The following is a 17,096-nucleotide window of genomic DNA, read 5'->3' on the forward strand; positions in this document are numbered from 1 at the left end:
TTAGGTTAGGTTCACATGTTTTTATTTCTATTAAATTTATACCCCACTCTTCATCCAGGAGCTATGGGGGTGGGACAAGAGATGAAACAATAAAAGCATATTTAAAACATCTTAAAAGCAATTCCAGTACAGCTGCAGATTGGGAAAGCTATCTCTTAAAAGGCTTGTTGGAAGAGAAAGGTTTTCAGTAGGCAGGACCCGTGGCGGGAAACAGATGTTCAAGGGGAGGGAATTCCAAAGGTAGCTGTCACAACATTTAAGGCCTGATTCCTATATTGTGTGGAACAGACTGTCTGATAAAATGTTTACTGCAGGAGGCCCTCACCAGCAGAGCACAGTGATCAACTGGGTATACAAAGGGTGAGATGGTCTTTCAGGTATCCTGGTCCCAAGGTGTATAGAACTTTATACACCAAAACTGGCACCTTGAACTGAGAGCCCAGTAGCTAATTAGAAGCCAGGGATTTAAATGTGAAGTGAACCAAATTTCTCTCCATCTCTAGTTACATATATATATATATATATATATATATATATATATATATATATATATATATATTTGCTTTCGTAGATTTTCACGGGTACAGGAATGCAGGTTTTGGTGTTTTCGGGTATCTTCCCGTGTAAGAGTTGGGGTGTCTAGGCGACGTTTCGACGAGGTCTCACTCGTCATCTTCAGGCTGGTGCTTTCGGCTTCTTGTTACTAGAACAGAGCAGGATCTCAGTGTTTGAGTTCCTATAAATACTGTTGAGGGGGTGTGGTGTATAGCCTCCAACGTTCTGGGCAGAGAGGAAGTTCCCAGGTTATTGTGCCTTTTCTTCTTTTGTTCATTAATTACTTGAGGGATATCTTGAGTGATTTCTTGAGTGATATTCTGAGTACCACTTAGGAGGGTCATTAGGTGTGGATTAGTTGCTAAAGCTTTCGTGTCTTGACCTCTTGAGCTTGTGAAGAGTTTTTCTGAGAAGAGTTTTTCTGAGAAGATGGCTGTACTGCACTTAGTTGTGCTCTGGCTTGGCTTCGTGTATAGGGGCGAGCTGTGGTTTTGTGCCCTGTGCCAGCCAGATCTGTGTAGGGATTGCAGGGGGGTGCAGCATCCGGAGGTGCCACTATGGTTTGGCTACTGGATGGTATCTGTAATTTATCTGTGGAGAGGGTCTGGGTTTGGGTCTGGTGTGGTTGATTGGAGATGGCGTTCTGTGTGCCTCTGGTTCTGGTGTCGGTTTTTGTGGGGAGGGCTAATTTCCAGATGTCTGGCAGGCGGGACGTGTCGTCACGCTTGTTCATGTTGTGAGGGTGTTTCTCTATCTCGATGGCTTCCATGATTATTCTCTTGTGGTGATGTTCCATGTTAAAGAGCAATTTGGAATCTGCAAAATTAATTTCGTGTCCTGTATCTTTCATGTGTTGGTAAAGAGAGGAAGTTTTTTCTTCTTTTTTGACGGCATTCTTGTGTTCTGCGATACGTGCATTTATTCGTCTGTTTGTTTGTCCAATGTACGTGGCTGGGCATACTTTGCAGGGTATTTCATAGACCCCTTGGTTTTCTAACTGGATTTTATCTTTTGGGTTTCTGAGGATATTGGCTATTTTTTGGTTGGTGCAAAAGGCTGTTTTGATATTGTGTTTATGGAGGATTTTGCTAATTTTATCTGTGGTGCCCTTGATATAAGGAAGGAGGGCCATGCCATTGTTTTCTTCTGTGTCTTGGTTTTTGGGGGGTGTTTCTTTTTGGATTAGCTTCGTAACCCTGTTTTGCTGGTATCCGTTGGCGATTAACACATTTGAGAGATTCTGTAACTCAGTTGTCAAGTGGTCTTCGTCAGCCAGGCGTTTGGTTCTGGAGATGAGAGTCTTGGCTACGGAGTTTATTTGTGCAGGGTGGTGGTGTGATTGTGCATGTAAGTAGCGGTTGGTGTGTGTTTTTTTCCGGTAGATAGTGTGTCCTAGGGAGCCATCAGGTTTTTTGTAGATTAGGACGTCAAGGAAGGGAAGTTGGTTGTTGGCTTCTATTTCCATAGTGAATTGTATTTTGGGGTGTAGGCTGTTGAGATGTGTGAGGAAGCTATCTAGTTTTTCCTTCCCGTGTGGCCAAATTACAAAGGTGTCGTCAACATATCTGAGCCAAAGTTTGGGTTTGTGTTCTGACTTGTCTAAAGCATTGGTTTCAAAGTGTTCCATGTACAGATTTGCGATGACCGGTGAGAGGGGTGATCCCATAGGTGCTCCTTCTATCTGTTTGTATCTTTGTCCATTGTGGATGAAGTACGTGTTGGTTAGGCAGTGGTTGGTCAGGTCCAGGATGTATTCGGGGGGATTGTATTTGTTTTGAATGGCTGTCAAGGCTTCATTAATGGGCACTTGTGTGAAGAGAGATACAACATCGAAGCTCACAAGTAGGTCATCGGGATGTAGGTTTTGCTTCTTTATTGTTTCTATGAACTGGAAGGAGTTTGTAACGTGTGAAGCGATAGATTCTGCATAGGGCTGAAGTTGCTTAGCGAGAAATTTAGCGAGATTTTGTAGAGGTGAGCCTATGGAGCTGACTATTGGTCTGAGTGGTGTTCCTTCTTTCCTGTACCCGTGAAAATCTACGAAAGCAAATATCTCACCTCTACGGGGAGGAAACCTTCCAGCTGACAAGAACCTACGAGAAACTAGAAATCCGAAGAGCCACCATCTTATGTGATCTCTTGTTCCTACGCAACTGCCGAGACAACAACTTAATTCCCACATGCTTCCAACTTAAATTCCACTCTAAAACCCCAGCTACCGAAAGGATCCTGAAACGAACTGAACTATCCCTAATCAGAAACGAACTACATAAGAAAAGATACCTACTAAACCAAACCAACAAAGATCTGCTCACTCTTCACCTCAAACTCTGTAACAAAATCCACCCTGCACTCTGGGACAAATGCAAACAACTAGCCGTTTGGAGAGCTGAAACAGAGTCCTCACATAAGACAGACACACACACCAACAAACTCCACAAACTAGAGAAACGCCAGAAGCCCAGCCACCCTCCACAACAACCCATGAAACAAACAGTACATAACATATCAGACAGGATCCTCACCTCAACTGAAACCAAAGTACTCTCCAAAGGCTTCAACTTTGCAGTCGCCCCGAGACGCATCCCCACGGAAAACATCATATGCGGAGTCGAAGCTAGCCTAACCAAAATCAACCCAGATGAAGCCAATAAAATCAGACTCGAAGTCACCAACATCCTCTGCTCCAGCAAACCACCCAGAAGCAATTTACACAAAGAAGAACAGAAAGCACTCACCAACCTGAAGAAAGACAACAACATAATCATTCTCCCAGCAGACAAAGGTAATGCCACTGTTGTGATGAACACATCGGACTACCAAGCAAAACTATCAAATCTACTCCAAGACCCTACCTACCAACCTATAAAAACAGATCCCACCACCTATCTGGAAAAAACCACCAAATCCAAAATAAAAGCCTCTCCTATCAGTGAAGAAATCCAGCTAAGAATCATCCCCAGAGAAAAATCATCCAGATGCCCCAAACTCTACGGTCTCCCCAAGATACACAAAGAAGGAACACCACTCAGACCAATAGTCAGCTCCATAGGCTCACCTCTACAAAATCTCGCTAAATTTCTCGCTAAGCAACTTCAGCCCTATGCAGAATCTATCGCTTCACACGTTACAAACTCCTTCCAGTTCATAGAAACAATAAAGAAGCAAAACCTACATCCCGATGACCTACTTGTGAGCTTCGATGTTGTATCTCTCTTCACACAAGTGCCCATTAATGAAGCCTTGACAGCCATTCAAAACAAATACAATCCCCCCGAATACATCCTGGACCTGACCAACCACTGCCTAACCAACACGTACTTCATCCACAATGGACAAAGATACAAACAGATAGAAGGAGCACCTATGGGATCACCCCTCTCACCGGTCATCGCAAATCTGTACATGGAACACTTTGAAACCAATGCTTTAGACAAGTCAGAACACAAACCCAAACTTTGGCTCAGATATGTTGACGACACCTTTGTAATTTGGCCACACGGGAAGGAAAAACTAGATAGCTTCCTCACACATCTCAACAGCCTACACCCCAAAATACAATTCACTATGGAAATAGAAGCCAACAACCAACTTCCCTTCCTTGACGTCCTAATCTACAAAAAACCTGATGGCTCCCTAGGACACACTATCTACCGGAAAAAAACACACACCAACCGCTACTTACATGCACAATCACACCACCACCCTGCACAAATAAACTCCGTAGCCAAGACTCTCATCTCCAGAACCAAACGCCTGGCTGACGAAGACCACTTGACAACTGAGTTACAGAATCTCTCAAATGTGTTAATCGCCAACGGATACCAGCAAAACAGGGTTACGAAGCTAATCCAAAAAGAAACACCCCCCAAAAACCAAGACACAGAAGAAAACAATGGCATGGCCCTCCTTCCTTATATCAAGGGCACCACAGATAAAATTAGCAAAATCCTCCATAAACACAATATCAAAACAGCCTTTTGCACCAACCAAAAAATAGCCAATATCCTCAGAAACCCAAAAGATAAAATCCAGTTAGAAAACCAAGGGGTCTATGAAATACCCTGCAAAGTATGCCCAGCCACGTACATTGGACAAACAAACAGACGAATAAATGCACGTATCGCAGAACACAAGAATGCCGTCAAAAAGAAGAAAAAACTTCCTCTCTTTACCAACACATGAAAGAAACAGGACACGAAATTAATTTTGCAGATTCCAAATTGCTCTTTAACATGGAACATCACCACAAGAGAATAATCATGGAAGCCATCGAGATAGAGAAACACCCTCACAACATGAACAAGCGTGACGACACGTCCCGCCTGCCAGACATCTGGAAATTAGCCCTCCCCACAAAAACCGACACCAGAACCAGAGGCACACAGAACGCCATCTCCAATCAACCACACCAGACCCAAACCCAGACCCTCTCCACAGATAAATTACAGATACCATCCAGTAGCCAAACCATAGTGGCACCTCCGGATGCTGCACCCCCCTGCAATCCCTACACAGATCTGGCTGGCACAGGGCACAAAACCACAGCTCGCCCCTATACACGAAGCCAAGCCAGAGCACAACTAAGTGCAGTACAGCCATCTTCTCAGAAAAACTCTTCTCAGAAAAACTCAGAAAAACTCTTCACAAGCTCAAGAGGTCAAGACACGAAAGCTTTAGCAACTAATCCACACCTAATGACCCTCCTAAGTGGTACTCAGAATATCACTCAAGAAATCACTCAAGATATCCCTCAAGTAATTAATGAACAAAAGAAGAAAAGGCACAATAACCTGGGAACTTCCTCTCTGCCCAGAACGTTGGAGGCTATACACCACACCCCCTCAACAGTATTTATAGGAACTCAAACACTGAGATCCTGCTCTGTTCTAGTAACAAGAAGCCGAAAGCACCAGCCTGAAGATGACGAGTGAGACCTCGTCGAAACGTCGCCTAGACACCCCAACTCTTACACGGGAAGATACCCGAAAACACCAAAACCTGCATATATATATATATATATATATATATCACTCCTCTGAGACAGATGCATTCAGTGAACACTGATCTCAATGCACTCAGCATAGTCCTAGGAATAGAAATGAAGGATCAAATTAAAGCAAAGATCCTGTAGGTTTTCTGACATGAAAAGGAAAATACGAGTCACTGTATGTAGGAGAGGCTCAACCTACTAGGCAATTGAAGCAGTCACCTAGTGTCACAAAATTATAGGAACGTGCATCAGGCAGGTGCAGTCTGCTTGTGAATCTGGATGCAGATGGTGGATTATGCCTACAAAAGAGAGTAGGATTTGAGTTTCCTTTCCCTCATCTCCTTTCCTGAAAGCTAGAATGGTGTGTTAGGGCAATAATGATATTTCAGCTTGAACACTCCCAATAAGCCTCTTTACAAGGATTTTGACTCTTTCCTTACTTCTATTCTTTATTTGTCGAAGGTGAACTGTTCCCTTACTCAATTATTCACCACTAAGTGTACCTTAGACCTGCTAGGACTTCCTTACACTATTTTAAACTGATACTCTGAGGTCAGATCAGGCGTGAGCACTTTCAAAAGAAAGACTGCCACAGACAATCTAATAGGACAAGCTGTTTTAGTTTCTCAGTGGAATGTTTAGGATGATTCCTTGAGAGCTAATTTGATCACTGTGAAGAACTGCATTCTATTTACAGAGTCATGTCAGGTTCCCTGAGAGGTGGGGGGGGGTGTCTTGCAACTCCCTCACTTTCTTTTCCTCTCCCTTTTTCTTGTTTTTGGTTCATTCTCTTGCCTTTCTTCACTGATTTGAAAAAAAAGCTGTTTTGTAAGGTAGGATAAGGAAACAAGATAGCAAACCAGAATCTGCAAGATCTGAAAATCAGTCTCTTTGGAAGTGAGAGAAGGAGAGAAGGCCAGAGTCAAAAACAGGTAGAGGAAATGATGTGGCTCTTACCTTTATACAATAGACTGCATTCCAGCAACACACAAGTCAGATGTTTCTATGCATACATTCCACACGTATCTCTAGATCCAGGAAAGCAAGAGGCATTATAGTTAAGAATAGGTTCCAACTAGGCAAAAGCATTCAAAGAGGGTGTGGAGCAGGGCTGGGGGGCATGGCCTGATGAGGGGAATGACCTGGGCAGAGTTATGAGGGCAGGAAAGAGAGGCCTGGAGAGCCAAATTAAGCCTCTGGTTCAAGACCTGAGGTTCCCAGACCTGTTTTAAAGCGCAGCTTCCTTTTATGTCTGAGAAAGGCAAGTTTCAAAGTGGGTAGCCCTCAGTAGACATAAAGTGTAGGAGAGAGGACAATTACTGTAATTAGTTTTCAATACACACCAGTGGCGTAGCATGGGGGTGCAGGGGGGCCCGGCCGCACTGGGCGCAACATCTGGGGGGCGGCGGAAGAGACTCGAGTGCTAAAATCCACAGGTTAGGGGGCGCAAATTACTTGCCTTGCCCCGGGTGCTGACAACCCACGCTACGCCACTGATACAAACTTTAAAAAGAAGAAAGATTTATTCTGCCTCTTGAGTGGGCACTAAGCTGCAAAGTGTTGTCTGAGAGTTTTTTCCTTTATCCAGGTCTTATTTCAAAGCATTATACCTTTAGTTGAGGAAATTGGTGTGAGGATGGTAAAGTCTCATCATATTCCGCAACCAAAGACTGCCCATTCCATAACATGTGCTGCTAAATTTAAAAAGAGAGAGGTACTGTGTCTCAAATTACTTTGGAGGAATTTTGTTTGTTTGTTTTTAAAGGTATGTATCCCATCTTTAAAAGTAAAAATCAAGATGGCTTATAAAATAAAACACTCTCTCTCTCTCTCTCTCTCTCTCTCTCTCTCTCTCTCTCTCTCTCTCTGTGTGTGTGTGTGTGTGTGTGTGGTGTGTGTACACACAAACAGTTCCTAAAACAATTTAAAGGAATCAATGAAAATATAGCACACCTAGAAAATCAATAAAAACAATTTATAAGCACCAATCCTAAACGAAGCAATGTCATCTGCTCCAGCTTCTCCTTACTCCTGAGTTGTTGCAAATCTTTAGTGAGGAGTGAAAGGCACTCTGTATATGGCCAGGAGGGCACGTGTGTCTATATTATTACTTCTTCCACTATAGGACGCGGCCCTGGCCAAATAAATTGCTAGTGTTCTGTGTAACAAGATTTTTTCCCTTTGTTAGCACAAAGTTTAGGACCATATATAGTAAGGGAGGCAAACATACCCAATCCATGTTTCTTATTCTGTAATACCTACCACCCTCTGTTCCCTATTCAAATATCCTCAAGTATGGTGCAAACAAAGTTGTGAAGACCTAGGAAGCCTCGTCATAATTTAAAATGAATATTCAAAACAAGGCCCAGATAAGCATTTCAATCCCCAAGCATTCAGCATGCAGTAAGATGAGGCCGCCAGGAACATTAATTTTCAGCTAGGGCAGCAGAATAGATTGCTCCAGCCATATCTACCCAGTATGCCAGGCCTTGTTAGGCATTGCATGAGCTTCTGTAACATTAACTGAAGCCTTGGAGTCAAAGTGGTTGAGTTTTGGCTTTAGTGTATGGAAATGAGCACCTTCCCAATCCTAACGTTGCCATTGTCTAAGCTGTTGTGGTATGTTCTTAGCCAAAAGTCTAGGAGCTTTATGCTTCTAGTAGTAAGCAGTGTGGTGACAAGAAGGACTGAAACTTCCAGTGTGCCCCTCCTCCCCCAATGTCATTTGCATAATCTCCTGGTGGTTTGTATTGTTAAGAGAGAAAATGAACACAGCTCTGTTCAAGAGAGAGCCTCAGCATATGTGTCACTGATGGAAAGTAGTGCAGAGAAGGATTGGAATAGGAAGATACCTTCCCATGAACTTTCATGGATTGTACTGAAATTTAGTAAACAACTTAATAACAATAATAAAATATCTAAGCAGTGTACATGAAACAGGAAAATAGTTAGCAAAAATAAGCAGATAAAATCAGCAAGAATTTAAAAACAAGTTTATGTAACTGATAGCCTGGCTGAAATAAAAAAGTTTTTAGAAAGTAGATAAAAGAGTATGAAGGTGCCTACTAAAGTAAATAGGCCAGGGATTCTAAAGCATAGGTGCTGTCGTACTGAAAGATAAACCCCTCAGGGGTATAGAATGAACACAATATGGCACTTGGAATTATGAAAGTTCTGTGGATTGAATTGGTCATGTAGCACTTGCAGAGCAAAGCAGTCCTTCAAGTACAGTGGAACCTTGGTTCTCAAATGGCTTAGTTGATGAACAAATTGGCTTCTGAACGCTGAAAACCTGGATGTAAGTGTTCTGGTTTTCGAACATTTTTCGGAAGCCCAACGTCAGACGTCGCTTCTGCTTGAGTGCAGGAAGTTCCTGCACCCAATCGGAAGCTGCACCTTGGTTTTCGAATGTTTCAGAAGTCAAACGGACTTCTGGAACAGATTACGTTCAAGATCCAAGGTACCACTGTAAATTGGTTCCAAGCTTCTAAGGGCTATACAGTCATACCTCGGGTTGCGAGTGCTGCAGGTTGCGCATTTTCGGGTTACGGACGTGCTGAACCTGGAAATACCGGAACGGGTTGCTTCCAGGTTTCGGTGCTCGCACATTCACAGAACCACTAAATTGCACTTTGTGCATGCGCAGAAGCACTGAATCACATCACGCTACGGGTTGCGAACACTGCGGGTTGTGAACGTGCCTCCCACATGGATCACGTTCGCAACCCGAGGTGCCACTGTATATACTAACAGTAAAACCTTGAACTTGTTGCAAATTAGTAGCCAGTGCAAATTTTCAAGCAGAGGTTGATACTTGCAGGATCACAGCCCTGTCAGTGATCATGCTGCAGTATTCTGCACTAACTACAGAATGCAAAATGTACTGATTCAGACTCCAGTTCCTGCCTTCATTCCCCCACCCTTTCCATGAAGGTTGCTTCACTGTGGCACATGGTAGGACTGGACTGGCAAAAATCTGCTTTTGTTCTCCACCAAAATTTTCTTTGTTTAATTATCATAACTTAGAGTGAGAAAGGGTTTTTTCTAGATGCTATTGTTATATAACTGGAAGTTGGAAACCCTTGTTGATCTACTCAAGATCACCTATGGATCTACCAGTAGATCCATATCTACCTTCTCTCCAACCTTGCTCAGTACTTATCCACACTTATTTTTTGCCTCACTCTTTCTAGGCACGTCTGTACTTTAAAGCTCCGTGTCTGAGTGGTATTTTATTTGCCCCAGAGCTTTCCCACAAAAAAACAATCTTTAGTACTCAATCAGAGCAAATGGCCAGGGTTTTCTGCAGATTGTCATTTGCTCCAAGTCAGCTTTAAAGAGTAGGTTTTTATGAGGAAAGCTCCGGGGGGGGGGGGGAAGCATTTGAATGCTGAGCTTCAAAGCATGGGCTGTGCTAGAAAGTGCCAAGGAAAGGTAAGTGTGGATAAGCCCTCTGTTTCATCCTTTGTTATCAGTGCTTTTCCTGCTTTTTCTGTTCCACAGTGTTATTTGTACAATGTTTTGCAAACAGCTGTGTTTTTGAAAGCTGTTTTTATTTCATTCAAGAATATGAGCTGCTGCTCAGTTCATGCACGCAGAGTTCAACCAAGCAGAGGTGTTCTTTTTTTAAAGGCCAGAATTCTTGACCCAGAGCAGATGGATAATCTTAAAATAAAGGTGAAGGCAAAACAGAAGACATAAAAGCAGGAATGTAGGGAAACACAAGATCATGACAACTTTGCTTATAAAAATGTTGTACAGTCCTATGCATGTCTACTTAGGCGGTAAAGGGGTAAACGGCGTTTCCGTGCGCTCTGGCTTCCCTCATGGTGCTCCGTTGCGCCAGAAGCAGTTTAGTCATGCTGGCCACATGACCCAGAAAACTGTCTGCAGACAAATGCTGGCTTCCTCGGCCTGAAAGCGGAGATGAGCGCCGCATCCCATAACTGTCCAAGGGACCTTTATCTACTTAGGAGTAAAACCCGTTGAGTCCATTGAGGCATACTCCCATTGCCTTTGAAAGTCTCCACATGGTTTGGACTCTCACATGTTGAAAGTCATAATAATAAGAAACACAGATGGAAAGAGAGAGTCAGAGCTAACACTTGCAGTTACAAAACATGACTAGTTAATTTTTAAGTCCACAAGCCCTCTCTCTCCTGGAGAGAGTCAGCTCTGGATACAGAGACACATGCTTCTGTTATATATGTTCCATCACGTGGGATTAATCAGCTTGCAGCCTTACTGAAATGTTAGACTCTTTACTAAGTGTGTACTCCTCTTTTATAAACTATCAGTTCATAAGCTGGATAGCTTTGGGACAGTCTGGTTGTGGTCACACTGATTTACCACATCCACTTCTTGGAATGGGGACTTCTGGAATTTGTAATGTTACGGTAAAATCTGGGTGCGTGAGGGCACAGCCACCCAGCTCGTCGGACAAAGTCCGCGGGTCCTAGCGGAGAAGAAAGGAGCTCAGCCGGACACAGGAGCAAAATACGAAGATCCGAGTTTATTGCGCAACAGGTTCAAAGTGGCATTGAACCCCGAGTATGGGGTGACATAGACTTTTAAAAGTTCCCTCCATAACCCAGAATACAGTGCAGGAAACGTCATGAATACATTATGGGAAGGTCATGTTTCGTGGATTACATCATGAATACATTTCACACGTCATGAATAGATTATGGAAGGGGTGGGATCACATTCATTAACATTTCAGATGAGGGAGGGGGAATATGCGGAGGGAGAAATATGCATAGATAAACATTTATCAAGTACCGGTGGTGGCAAGACAATGGGTCAGAGATATGCATCGTCTGCCACTTAATATTGCCTAGAGGAAGGGTTTGGCGAAACGATTTGGCAGGATTAGGAAGTTCCTGCGTACGTGACCCGCCGCTTTGGGGATTATGGAAGTAGGGACAGCATCATGGAGTCCAGGGAGAGCGGAGTTGAATGACACCAAGAGTGAGGAAATCGGAGCTACGGTCGATTTTATATCAATTTTTAAAGATTTCAAAGGTTTCCAGGCTATTCCGTACTGTAGAGTAAAAGGTAGAACAGAATGGATACATTTTGGCAGGCGGAAGCAGAATGGATACATTGTAACTAGATTTTGACAGGTTTACGAGGTCCCTGGTTTCGGATCCATTGTTCTCACAGCGGGGGGCCGTCCGCAGCTTGTTAGGAGTGAAATGAGGCGTGCAGGAGCTCCTGGAGCTAGCTCTTTGCAGGACGAATGCATGGCTGTGATTGGCTAAAGCGCGGCCATAGGAATAAGTGGAGAAGAGAAACACTCGGTCTACTCGTTCTAAGTATGGGGCGCAGATAGGCATAGGAAAGATAGAGAATATATTTATAGATATTCGAGCTTATTTCGCTCGGGAAAGGGTCTGGGAAAAGTGTGGTGCTTGTGCAACGGTGAAGGGGTTTTGAGGGTGGGTGTGCGGTGGCACCCTTGAGGTCATCGCCTCGGTCAGTCAAGAAGAGGGGGAAACAGGCACCCCCCCCTCCTCGGTCCGTATCAGTCCCCCATTCGGAGATAGATTTGCATTAAAGTTCTGTAAGAACTTGCAAATCCTTTCTCCGCACCATTGGAGCACTAAATCTCGGTGATCTCATATTCCCCTTCTCCCAAATGTCTCATCTGTACGTAGTCTGGGAAGGTGGGGGCATGTCGGGAGCGGGAATAGGCTCGAAGAGGAAAGGAACTAGTGGAGGCAGAATGACGGAGGAGAGAGCAGCAAGGGGTAATACAATGCATAGTACAACACAGGATGGAGACACAAAGGAAAACAGTTAAAATGATAAACAACACGACTTTCAAGAGTTGCTTGAGCCATCCCAGCTTGGGCAACCATCCCCATAAGTCCACATCGGAGAGCCCCTCATGCTGGATGTCGTGGAGCTTCCCTGCTAGCTCATGAATGTTATTTAAATGCCCAGTTATGTTTAAGGTCTGATCAGTCACATATGTACAGCACTCTGTGCCTATTAATGCGCAGGTGCCTCCTTGACTGGACAAGAGGAAGTCTGTCGCGATTCTCGTTTGCAGGCTCAATTGTCTTACCTCGGATAGTTCTGACATTAGGGAGTCTGTGATCTGGGTTGCCTCTTGCATGAATTTGAGGAGGATATCGGTGAGTCGGAGAATATCCACGTGGTTTGAACCGGCACCGTAGGCGGGGAAAAGCGCTCGGCCCACGGTCTCTCCATTCGCAGCGGCGTCTGACAGGTCTGACAGCTCTTTCTGTTCCCTCTTATTTCTTTGTCTTCCGGGGGGTAGGTGTGGAAGTATCCTAATTCCGGGGACAATGTAGCCGACGAAGCAGGATCCGGACATGTGTGGGCTCACCCATGTGTACGCGCGATGTCCGCATACCCAGAATAAGCCGCTGAGGTAAGACTCCATTCTGCCTGAAGCAAAGGTTTGCAGCAGCATGGAGTCCGTGACTTGGGGCTTCCAGTCGGAGGGGTGTCCCACGACAGCGGCCCAGGCAGTGGTGAGGTTAGGGAAAGTCCGGGGACCCCTAGCGTTGGTGATGGTGACTAGTCCAGTTGGTAGGATTTCTAGAGTGGAGGTACACGTACCGGACCCAATGAAAGTTCCTTCTCCGGAGAAGCGGCGGCAAAGGGGTCCCTTTGTAGGGCCTGTAAGATAGAGGTACTGATGCGTCAAGTTGAGTGCGGTTAAATTCCAGGACGTAACGTTTCCAGAGCGAAATTGTTCCAAAGTCACTGGTACTGGGACAAGTGGGAGGCTCTGCTGGAGGTGACTGGGTGCGTGGGCACAGATCCAGCAGTCTGGGTAGGGTGCTTCTTTCGCCACCTGGCTGAGAAGTTTAATGTAGGAATTTTGCTCCCAGGAAGAAAGGAGGTCCTCTCCCGGGAGCGCAGAGTCTGTGCCGAATTGCCTAGGTGCTGTACCGACTGGATGGAGTGGGTCGGTGGTATTTAATAGTTGCCGGTCTCTGGCGATTCCGCCGCATCTCAGGGGTCCAGCGTGATCCCAGGAGGGGGGGCGTGAAGGGTGTATGGGATGGTGCCAACCCTCTAGATATTCGGCCCCTTTCCAATCACGGGTGACCCCAAGGTTCCATAAACAGCAGAACCGCCGCAGGCAGAGACCTTGGAGTTGAGGTTTCCGGGTCTCTGGGGTGGAGAGAAGACACTGGAATCCGAAAATCAAGTTTCCAGAGGGGCGACTGGAGTCCGTGTAAGCGTGGGAGGCCCCTCCTATCTTGACTTCAGTCCAGTTTGGGCTTTGCGTGATCTCCCCACCTCTGTATAGGAGATAAGTCCCGTTATGGCAAGTCAGGCGGTAGGAAGAATGGTCCAGAGTGAGGGCAGCAGACCCAATGCGGCGTAGGTCCTTGTTTCGGATGAAAAGTTCCCAGTATTCGTCATTGGTGAGTCGGGGTACTAGAGAATGGCGCAGTAGGGTCCGAGACTCAGGAAGGCAGAAATCAAAGTCCCCCATTCGGTCAGGGTTAGACCTTCCCCCTGTCTCGACCTCGTGATAATCCAAGAAGTGATAGTCAGTTTGTAATCCTGTACAGTGGTTTGATGAGGCAGACGTGGTTCTGAAGAAGGTGGCGAGGAGAAGGGCGGTGCAGGCAAAACCCATGGGAGGTGTGCGTGTAGGGAGAGAGGTAGTTCGGAAGTTGTAAACTGTCAAAATGCGGTTGTCAACGGAACTGTCAGATGAGGTGGGATGGAGCGGTGACGTAGAGAGCTGTCAAACGGAGCTGTCAGATGAGGCAGGATGGAGCGGTGACGTAGAGAGCTGTCAAACGGAGCTGTCAGATGAGGCAGGATGGAGCGGTGGCGTAGAGAGCTGTCAAACGGAGCTGTCAGATGAGGCAGGATGGAGCGGTGACGTAGAGAGCTGTCAAACGGAGCTGTCAGATGAACTGTCAAGCGCGTTTGAGACGTAATTTGAGAGCGTCGGTGTCAGGGACGATCTCAGATGTCCAGTTGGATGTCGTGGCGACTGGTCCGGTCTGTTGAGCCCGATCTTGGCCCCGATCTGCTGGTCCGGTCTGTTGAGCCCGATCTTGGCCCCGATCTGCTGGTCCGGTCTGTTGAGCCCGATCTTGGCCCCGATCTGCTGGTCCGGTCTGTTCCTCGTCGTCGTCGATGTACGAGGTCGGTGGTGTGGGAGGGGTCGAGAAAGTGAAGTCCTCGCCGGGGTTTTCCTCCGTCTGTTGAGGGGGTGGCGCGGGCTTACACCTGGTGTGATGGATCCACGAATTCTTCTCCCCTACTTTTACAGCGGTTGGTGATGTCAAGAGGATTTGGTAGGGGCCCTCCCAGGCGGGTTGAAGGGGTTCCTTTTGATAAACTTTGATGAGGATCCAGTCGCCGGGATCGAAGGAGTGGGCTTGCACGTCGATGGGCAGGTTCTGTCCTTCGATGGCTGCGTACTGGTGGAGGCGCTGTAGCTGCGTCTGGAGCTGAATGACATAGTTAGTAAGTTCTGCTTCCCCTAGTTCGAGCTCCGAAAGGGGAAATAGAGTATTATAGACGGGAGGGGGTCTCCCAAATAGGAGTTCGTACGGAGACAGTCTCAAGGGTCCGGTAGGGGCACTTCGTATATTGTGGAGAACCAATGGGAGAGCATTTGTCCACTTTAGTCCAGTTAGTCTACAGAGTTTGCCAAGTTGTATTTTAATTTCTTGGTTCATGCGCTCTACTTGGCCCGAAGATTGTGGGTGATAGGGTGTATGAAGATCCCATTTTATTTGTAGAGCCTTTGCGACTAATTGTACTATTTGAGCCGTGAAATGGGTTCCCCTGTCACTGTCTAGTCGGCGGGGAACCCCAAATCGGGGAATGATGTCCTGCAGGAGGGCTCTGGCTACCACAGAGGCAGTTGGCTTCCTACAGGGAAATCCTTCTACCCAGGAAGAGAGTTTGTCTATTATGATGAGGGCATGTTTGAAGCCTTGGCAGGGTGGCAAATCGATAAAATCTAGTTGTAGGCTTTCGAAAGGGACGAATGCCCATAGTCTGGCCCCTGGGGGTGCCCTGGGTTGTCGTTTGGGGTTGTAGGAACTACAGGTAATACAGTTATTTGATGCTGTTGTGGCCGCGACTGCCAAGCCTGGTGCGTACCAGGATCTCTTGACATGTTCTATCAGTCTCCCCTTTCCCCAATGCGTTTGTTGATGGAGAACCCTCACCAATTTTGGAACCCATGTTTTTGGAAGGACGGGTCTGCCATCAGGGAGGACCCAAACATCATTTTGTTGGACTGCACCCACTGAGCGCCAGAGAGTCTTTTCTTCCTCGGGGGCCTCTTTGTAAATCTGTGTGGGATCTACATTAAGTGGGATCTGTAGGGCTTGAAACTCTGATTCTTGGTTGGGGGGGCGGAGTGCGGCTGCTTGAGCCGCGTTATCGGCTCGTCTGTTGCCTCTTGAAACTGGGTCCCTGCCTCGGGTATGTGCTTTACAGTGAACGACTGCGATTGCATCGGGCATGTGGATAGCGGTCAGCAGCCTCTCCACTAGGGCAGCGTGTGATATTTTAGAGCCTGCAGCTGTTAGGAAGCCCCTTTGTAGCCAGATTTGACCAGTGGTGTGGACTAATCCGAAACAATATTTGCTATCCGTGTAGATGGTGGCCCGCTTGCCCTCACTGAGTTCGCAGGCGCGTATGAGCGCTATCAATTCTGCAGCTTGGGCGCTATATTGTGGGTTGATCGGGTTGGATTCTAAGACTTCAAAGTCCGTAACCACAGCATACCCCGTCTTCCTTTCCCCTTCTACTACCCTGGAGCTGCCGTCGGTGTAAAGTACAAGGTCCAGGTTTTCCAAGGGTAGGTGATCGAGGTCTTCCCTGGGTTTCTCGGCTTGACGGACTATTGTGGCACAGTCGTGGTGTGGGGTCCCATCGTCGGGGAGGGGTAGAAGGGTGGCTGGGTTAAGGGAGTTGACTCTTTTTATGGTGACGTTTGATGGGGTTAGCAAGAGGGCTTCATACTTGTTTAGTCGGGAATTTGAAAAGTGATGACAGCCTCGTAGAGTTAGGAGGGTGGAGACGGAGTGGGGAACATGAACAATGATTTCATGTCCCAAGACTGTTTCTTGAGCTTTTTCGAGGAGGGTTGCCGCGGCGGCTATAGCTCGCAGGCAGCTTACTGCCCCCTTTGCTGTATTGTCCAATTGTAGGCTGTAATATGCCACAGGTCTTTCTTTATCCCGGAAAGGTTGAGTCAGTACCCCTGAGGCTACCCCCATTTGCTCATGGATAAACAGGTTGAAGGGGATTCTGTAGTCGGGTAAGCCTAGCGCAGGGGCTGACCTTAGTTCCCGTTTCAATCGTTCAAAGGATTTGTATGCTTCTTCTTCCCAAACTAAGGTGTCGGGGTGGTCTTGGCGGGTCATGGCAGACAGCGGTTTCGTTATTTCGCTGTAGCCTGCGATCCAGGCTCTACAGAAGCCTGCCATTCCTAGGAATCCTCGTAGTTGTCGCTTGGTTTTGGGAAGGGGAATTTTTGTAACGGCTTCTATTCTATCTGTTGCTAAGCTTCGGGTGCCCA

This window comes from Podarcis bocagei (genome assembly GCF_964188305.1).
Source record: "Podarcis bocagei genome assembly, chromosome: 3".
NCBI lineage: Eukaryota > Metazoa > Chordata > Lepidosauria > Squamata > Lacertidae > Podarcis > Podarcis bocagei.